This window comes from Orycteropus afer, unplaced genomic scaffold (genome assembly GCF_000298275.1).
Source record: "Orycteropus afer afer isolate SDZICR_OR568_19922 unplaced genomic scaffold, OryAfe1.0 scaffold00032, whole genome shotgun sequence".
NCBI classification, from domain to species: Eukaryota; Metazoa; Chordata; class Mammalia; order Tubulidentata; family Orycteropodidae; genus Orycteropus; species Orycteropus afer.
The window spans coordinates 641,846-650,962 of NW_006921619.1; positions in this window are offsets into that span (position 1 = coordinate 641,846).

Consider the following 9,117-nt stretch of genomic DNA (forward strand, 5'->3'; position numbering starts at 1 on the left):
ACTAGTGAACTTAAGATAGATCAAAACATATATTGCAATATGAAGAACAGATAGAAAAAAAAAGTATGAAGAAACACGAACAGAACCTCAAAGAAATGTAGACTTCCATAAAATGCATCAATATATGTAATAGGAATATCAGAGAAGATAGAACAGAACAGATATATAGAGAGATAGAAATCTATCTATCTCTCGCTCTCTCTCTCTCTCTCTCTCTCTCTCTCTCTCTCTATATATATATATATATATATATATGCCTTCCAAGAATATCAAAGGATGATATCAAGAAAGTGAAAAAGAAAATCCATAGAATAGAAGACCAGCACTCATCTGTCAGTTTGTCCCACTGTGGTGGCTTGCATGTTGCTGTTATTCTGGAAGCTATGTCACCAGTATTTCAAATAACCAGATAACCAGGTTTATCTATGGTGGACAAGTTTCAGCGGAGATTCCAGACTAAGACAGACTTGGTCCTAAGAAGGACATGGTGGTCTACTTCTGAAAGAATTGACCACTGAAAACCATATGAATAGCAGTGAAACATTGGTTGATACAGTGTGGGAGGATGAGCTCCAAGGACTGAAAGGCACTCAAAATGAGGCTGGGGAAGAGTTGTCTCCTCAAAGTAGAACTGGCCTTAATGACATGGATGGAGTAGAGCTTTCAAGACCTTCCTTTCCTGATGGGGCATGACTCAAACTGAGGAGAAACAGTTGCAAACATGTATTAACAATCAGGATATGGAATGTACAAAGAATGAATCTCAGGAAAATGGAAGTCATAAAAAATTAAACAGAGGAGGAGGCAGAGACAAGACGGTGTCCTGTTAGCAAAATCCACCAATTCCCTCATCAACGAAATCTCAAAATCTGAGTGAATCAGATACAAATAATGTTCCTGGAATTCTGAGCATCAGATGAGAAGATTAGATTGAGCACTGAATGGAATGGGAAACAGTTGGAGACTAGTGACTGGAGAGAGAAAAGGGGCAGAACCCTCTGAAGTGGAAGCATTGTGAATAGAGAGGCAGTTGCTGATGAGGAAAAAAAAAAAAAAAGAAAGAACTTCAAGGAAGCCACACAGCAATAACAACAGAGTGTTGGCAGATTGGGAGGAATTCGAAGTGAGCAATAGACGTGTGGGAGCTAGATGAGAAGTGGACAGGATAGGGGCACAGAGGGCCATGGAGAGAAGAGGGAAAGAGGAGGGAGGGTGAGAGGTAATTAAACTCAGCTGGGTTTGGCAAAGTCATGTGTTAGGGTACCTGAAGAAACTGGGCTTGGGATAATCTCGGGCTGCATGAATTGGGGCTGGAAAAGGGTAAAGGGTTGTGAAGCCCCACTCTCACCAACCTGGGCCCCTGGATACCTCCACCTCTAACAGCCTGAATCAGGGGCGAAAAATCACCCGCTGGGTGCCCAAGGGACTGAGAGAATTTTTACATAGAAATAGAGCCACAACTCTGCAGCCTCCTCCTCCAAGGAGGCTCACTTGTGCCAAGCATCTCCCACCTATGTGAACTGAAAAGCCAGTGCTGGGGTGGTTAGAGAAGAATGTACCAGGATGGCTTGTCACTACAGTATAGACAGGAGTTTTGTCTGCCCAAAAGAGAGCAGACCCATGCCAATGAGTCATGACTGGTGAACCAGACTCTCTGACCAAAAAAGTACAGCTTCCCTGTGAATAGGGGCAAAACTTCTCCCCACCACCACCAAATTAGAGGCCAAGGAAGTCTCATAGCCACCTACAGCAATCCATTCCTAACAGACCCAAAGTCTGGAGCTATCTCTCTCTCCTCAGACGTCAATGATTGAGCCTTCTCACACTGAGCAAAAGAGACAAACACCTGCAGCTTTTTCAACTGGCAGGGGACATTAGTGCTTAGCTCCTATGACCTCTGCAGGCACACACCTGTATAGTATGGTTCTGCTACACTTGTCTGCTTACAGGGCTACCACCTGACCATAATTACAAAAGTCCCTCCTCTTATTTCCTCCTCTCCCTATTTTTTCTCCCTTTTTACCTGTTTATTTCTCCCTCCTCCTCTTTGTCTTCTTAAATTTTTGCCATTCTTTCAACTCAACTACGTTCCCTTTTCACTTTTTCTATTTTTTATTATTATTCTGTTTCCTTTTGCTTCCCTTTTTCTTTCCCTTGGGTTTTTTGTTTTGTTTTGTTCTCTTTTCTTTTCCTGCCTCATCCAATAGGATGAAAACGTTAACTCTCCATTAATCAGCCATTTCTACTGCACTGACCACCTCAACCAATGAATAAGTACCACTATCAACTTCTACACAACTGAATCAACAGCAGAAGGCAGACAACACCTGCTCATCCTAACTGTGGCTCCTCTTTACATCAAGTAGAGATCTGACCCTACATTCTCATCACTTACTCCACCAATCAGGAGATAGCCAGGCAAGCACCTCAGCACTTCCAAGCCAACCACCAAAGGAACACACTTGCTCCACTCATTTGTATACTGAGAAAAACCAACAAATAAAAACAACTTCAAAATGTCTTGGAGACAACAGGCAACTTCTATTCAAACAAAGAAACAGAAAAAGATAATGGAAGCAAGTGACCAAAATAAAAAAACTAGGAAATCTCCCCAAGGAACAGCAAGTAATTGTACTACTTAAGATACCTAAGAAGGAATTCAAAAGATTAGATAGATAGATAGATAGATAGATAGATAGATAGATAGATGTAGATGTGGATATAGATAGATATCCTTCCAACAGCTCAAAAAAAAAAAAAAAAAAAAACATAAACAGAATCAAGGAAAAGACTGGAAATACCTTTGAAGAATTCAGGAAAATCATAAATCATTCAAGAATAAAAATTAGAAATAACATAAAAATAACAAATAGATATCCAGAAGATGAACACAAAAATTACAGAGATAGATAACATGTTAGAAAGACAAAAGAGTAGAGTTCAATTGGCTGAGGAAGGCATATCCCAGCTAGAAGACAATTCCCTTGACACTAGTTTGTATGAGGAAAAATCAGACAAGAGAATTAAGATAAATGAAGAAAACTTAAGAGGTATTTGGGATGATATTTAAAAAAAATAAATAACAAGATATGCCTGATTGGAATCCCAGAACAAGAGGAGGAAAAAAAAGAAAGAAAACCTGAGAAAAATGTTGAAGACTTGCTAACACAAAACTTCCCCAATATCATGAAAGATGAAAAGATGTCCAAGATATCCTTCCAGGAAACTCAATGAATCCCATACAGGATAGATACAAAGAGAAAGTTGCAAGACATATCATAATCAAACTTTCCAAAACAAAAAACAAAAAAAAAAGAAACTTGAGAGAGGTTCAGGAAAAACAGAATGTTACTACAAAGGACAACCACTAAGAATAAGCTCTGATTTCTCAGCAGAAACCATACAGGCAAGAAGGCAATGGGATGACATATACAAAATCATGAAGAAACATAAATTTCCAACCAAGAATTATATATTCAGCAACTGTACAAGAAATGCTAAAGGAATCCTTCCAACAGACAACCAACAATGGAAGACAGCAACCTAAGATTAAGACTGTGACAATACCATTCAGAAACCAACCCAGAAAAAGAATTATCAAATTTAAAATAAGCTTACAAAATGGAAAATAGAGAACTGGAGGAATAAATCTGTAAAAAATACTAACTATAAATCAAATAGAGGGAATAACAGTATAATTACAAAACTTCCATATGGAGAGGAAGTCAAGTCAATATCAATATAGAACAGAATTTTTAAACTTAGGGAGATAAGAGTTTACTACAGGGTAACCACAAACATATTTAATAAACCCTCTAACAAAAATAGGAAAGGAGAAAATCACAGGGACTTAGTAAACAGAAAAGCAGCAATAATGAAGAAAAGGGGAAGAAAACTTGACAACAAAATGAACTCAGCACAGAAAAATATTTGGAAGAAAGAAACCATCAGAACCAAAAGAAATCACAAAATAATGACGACAGTAAATTCATACCTATCAATAATAACACTAAATGTGAATGGATTAAATGCACTAGTCAAGAGAAAGAGTGTGGCAGATTAGATAAAAAACCAAAATCCATCAATATGCTGCCTACAAGACACAAAGATAAAAGTAAATTAAAACTAAAAGGATGTAAAAATATATATCAAGCTAGTGACAACCAAATAAAAAGCGGAGTGGAAATATTAATTTCTGATAAAATAGACTTCAAGACAAAATCCAGCATAGAGATAAGGAATGGCATTATTTGATGATAAAAGGGTCAATAGACTAAGGGGACATAAGAATTCTAAATATCTATGCACCCAATGAAAAACTCCGAAACACATAAAGCAAACTGAATTGAAAGGAGAAATAGACAATACTACAATTGTAATAGGAGACTTTAACACGCTGCTTTTGATGAGGGACAGAACATCTAGAAAATACCCTCAACAAAAATACAGAATAGCTCAACAACACAATCAATAACCTTGACCTCATAGACATGTACAGGGACTCCACTCAATTCTTTTCCAGGGCACACAGATCATTCTTCAGAATAGATCATATGTTAGACCACAAATCAAGTCTCAATAACTTTAAAAACATTGAAATCCTACAAAGCATCTTCTCAGATCACAATGCTGTAATATTAGAAATCAACAATAGGAAGACCAAGGGTAAAAATCAAATACATGGAAATTGAAAAGCATTCTGCTCAAGGATCACTGGGTAACAGAAGAAATAAAGTGTGGTTAAAACACTTTATTTTTAAAAAGCAAAAATCCTGTAAGCAAATGAGAATGAAAACACAACATACCAAAACCTCTGGGACACAGAGAAAGCAGTATTTAGAGGTCAATTTTTAACAATCAATGCACATATGAAAAAAGAAGAAAGAATCAAAACCAGTATCTTAACCCACCAACTCCAACAATTGGATAAAGAGCAACAAAAGAAGGCTTCAGTCTCCAGAAGAAAGGAAATAATAAAGATCAGAGCAGAAAAAAAAATGAATCAAAAAACAGAAATAAATAAATAGAGAAAGTCAACAAGACCAAAAGCTGGTTCTTGGAAAATATTGACAAAATCAATAAGCCACTGGCATATTTAACTAAGGAAAAGAGAATAACATGAATAGCAAATGAAATGGGTGTCATCGCTACAGAACTAACTGAAATAAAAAAGGATAATAACAGAATACTATGAAGAACTCCAACAAATTTGAAAACCTAGAAGAAATGGACAAATTCCTACAAACTCAACACCTACCTAAACTAGCACAGACTGAGGTAGAAAATTTTAACAGACCCATAAAAAGGAAGAAATAGAGCAGATCATTAAAAAAAAAACCTCTCCACAAAAATGTCTTCACTGGAGAAATCTAGCAAACATTCAGAGAAAGGGTAACAGGCAACCTACTCAAGCTGCTCCAGAACATAGAAAAGGATGACACACTCCCAGATTCATTCTACAAAATAAACATAACCCTGATTCCAAAACCAGAGAAAGACATCACTAAAAAGAAAAACTACAGACCAATATCCCTCATGAATATAGATGCAAAAGTCTTCAACAAAATCCTCACCAATAAAATCCAACATTTTATCAAAAACATAATACACCATGATCAAGTGGGATTATACCAGGTATGCAAGGATGGTTCAACATTAGAAAAACAATCAATGTAATCCATCACATAAACAAAACAAAAGAAAATAATCACATGATCATATCAATTGATGCAGAAAAGGCATTTGATAAAATCCAGCACCCATTCCGATTAAAAAAAAAAAAAAAAAAAAAAAACTCACCAAATAAGCATAGATGGGAAATTCCTCTACATAATAAAGGGCATGTATACAAAACCAACAGCCAACATTATTCTCAGTGGAGAGAGACTGAGAGGATTACACTTGCAAACTGGAACCAGACAAGGATGCCCTCTATCACCACTTCTGTTCAACACTGTACTGGAAGTCCTAGCCAGGGCAATAAGTCAAGAAAGAGAAATAAAAGGCATCCAAACTGGCAAAGAAGAAATAAAACTCTCTATTTGCAGACAACATGATGCTATACATAGAAAACATGAGAGACTCAGCAAGAAAATTACTTGAACTAATTGAAAGGTTCAGTAAAGTGGTAGGACACAAGAAACAACATACAAAAATCAGTTGGATTCCTCTACACCAACAAAGAGATCTCTGAAAAGGAAATGAGGAAAACAATACTATTTACAATAGCTAACAAGATGATAATACCTAGGAATAAATCCTACCAGGGACACAAAAGACCTATACAAAGAAAACTACAATACACTGCTACAATAAACTACAAGAAATCTACATAAATGGAAGAATATCCCATGCTCATAGGTAGGAAGACTGAACATTATGAAAATGTCAATACTACCCAAAGCAATCTATAGATACAATGCAATCCCAATCCAAATTCCATTAACATTCTTTAAGGACATGGAAAAATCAATCACTAATTTTAAATAGAAAGGAAAGAGAGTATAGATAAGAAAAGCACTACTGAAAAACAAAATAGGAGGTCTCACACTTCTGGATCTCAAACCTACTTTACAGTCAAAGTAGTCAAAATGGCCTGGTACTGGCAAAATGATAGACATATAGACCAGTGGAATGGATCTGAGAGTCCAGAAATAGATACATCCACAGCTGATTTTTGACAAAGCCAAAACCCATTCAATAGAGAAGAGATAGTCTCTTCAACAAACACTACCAGCAAAACTGGATATCCATTTGCAGAGAAATGAAACAAGATCCATACCGTATATTATATACAAAAACAAATTCAAGATGAATCAAAGACCTAAACATAAAACCCAATTCTATAAAGCTCATCAAGTATAAAATAGGGGCAAACTCGGGGCCCTAATTTATGGTATAAACAGACTATGAAGCATAACCCAAAATACAGAAACAGCAGAAGAGAAACTAGATGACTGAGGCTTTCTAAAAATTAAAATCTTACATGCATCAAAAGATTTCTCCAAAAGAATAAAAAGAGAACCTATGGGTTGGAAAAATTTGGCAATGACATATCTGACAAGGGACTTATCTCTAAAATTTATAGAAAACTTAAACATCTCAACATCAAAAAAACAAAGAATCCTGTGACTTCCTGAAAGATGGCAATAGGCAGACAAGCTACACAGACCCTCTGCAACAGAGATGTGAGAAACCAAGTAAAACAGATACATAAGACAATCCTAGAACCCTGAGCTTTGAAGGCAAGGACAAAGAATTAGATTAAATACTAACTAGCAGAAGAACCTGAATGAAAACAAAGAATAAGGAAACAAACAGAGCTGCAGACAGTGAGCTGTTCTAAGAGCACAACCAATATTTACAAGTGGTGTTCTAATCTGAGCAGCAACCTAAGAATTGGCTCTGCTTGGCAAGGACTGCATGGGAAACTTCACTGGTGGCTGATGACTAGAAAAGGAAACAGTAAATAAGGTAGCAAACAGCTGTGGACTGTTGGCTGTCCTGGGGGTCACAGCCATTTTGAATATTTGCAAGCATTGTTCAGATCCAGGCAGCAGCCTAAGAATAGGCTCCACTTGCCGAGGACTGCATGGTCAACCACATTGAAGGCTGATGACTAGAAAGGTGTGATATTCTCCTTATTGCTCTTATACCCCACATGCTCTTAGTGAATAGAGGTATGGCCATCCCCCACCTCCATGCACCTTCTGGACAGCAGGAATTCCATCTCAGTCTGTGTGCCCTGACAGAGCCTGAGTGACCTGCCCTGCCCGCCCCTACTCCAGTTTTGTTTTATTTATTTTTAAAGTATTCTTTTTTTAATTCCTCCTTTCTTCATTTTTTTTTTTTTTTTCTCTTTCCCTTCCCTGGTTTTTGTTTTTGTTTTTGCTATCCTTTTCCTGCTTTTTTATTTGTTTTCTTCTTTTGGTTCTTCCCATCCCTTGCTTTTCGTTTTGCAGTTTTCTCCTTTTTTTCTTTATTCTTCTTCTTTCTTGCTCTTTTCTCTTATTCTCCCCACTCACTAAATATTGTGGAGGGTTTTTCCCCCTCTCTTTTTCCCTTTATCTTTCTTTTGTCTTTTTTTTAAATTTCTTCTTCCATAGTGATACTGCCTTGGCAACCCAAGGAGGGGTCGCTATGAGTCGGGGTGACTCGATGGCACATAACAACACAACAACAATTTACTTATTATTCATGGCCATTCCTTTTTTTTTTTTTTTTTTTTTTTTTTTTTTTTTTTTTTTTTTTTGGGCTATTGTTCCTGTTTGTTTATGCAGTTTGTAGTTTTTATTCTCTTGTTTCTATTTTTTTAGTGTTTTTTTAAAATTGTCTTTTTGTCTGAGTGGGAGACAGCAACTGTCCCAACCATACCCATACCTACTACAGCCCCACCATTGAGTAAGGGGAACCAATTGCTTCTGCATCAACTGACCAGTGATAGATAGTGGCCAAAACCAGTCCAACTCACCTTCAACTGCTCTTCACAAACAGCTAACAGAGATCTGTGTACATACTCTCATTCTTTTTCACACCTACCAGGAGACAGGTGGTGAGGGCCTAAGTGCTACCAACTAACTAGTAAATAGAGGAGCACTGTTCCCTAATCATTCAGATATATCAAAACAAAACAAAGAAAAACAAATCTTGGGCAAATCACACCAACATATGATCACCAATTAAATATAAATAAAATGACATCACACAATGTTTCAAAGACAACTGACCATCCAAGTCCATAAAAAAAAAGCAAGGAAAAGTCATACAAAAAAGGGACCAGGATGCAGACCTACAAAACATCCCTGAGGAAGAAGCAGCATTGGAACTCCTTGATAGGGAATTCAAAAGAATCATACTTAGGTACCTTCAATGGACTAAGAAATAGATCAAGGAAAACATTGACAAAATTAAGGAAAACACAGAAAAAAACTCTAGAACAATTTAGGAAAACTGCACAAGAGCAACCTGACAAACTAAACAAAAAATTAGAAATGATACGAAAGCAACAGATAGTAATCCAGAAGATTAATACTAAGATTTCAGAAATAGGTAACTCATTGAATGGGCAAAGGCATAGAATTGAATCAATGGAAAACAAAATTAGTGAAATTGAAGACA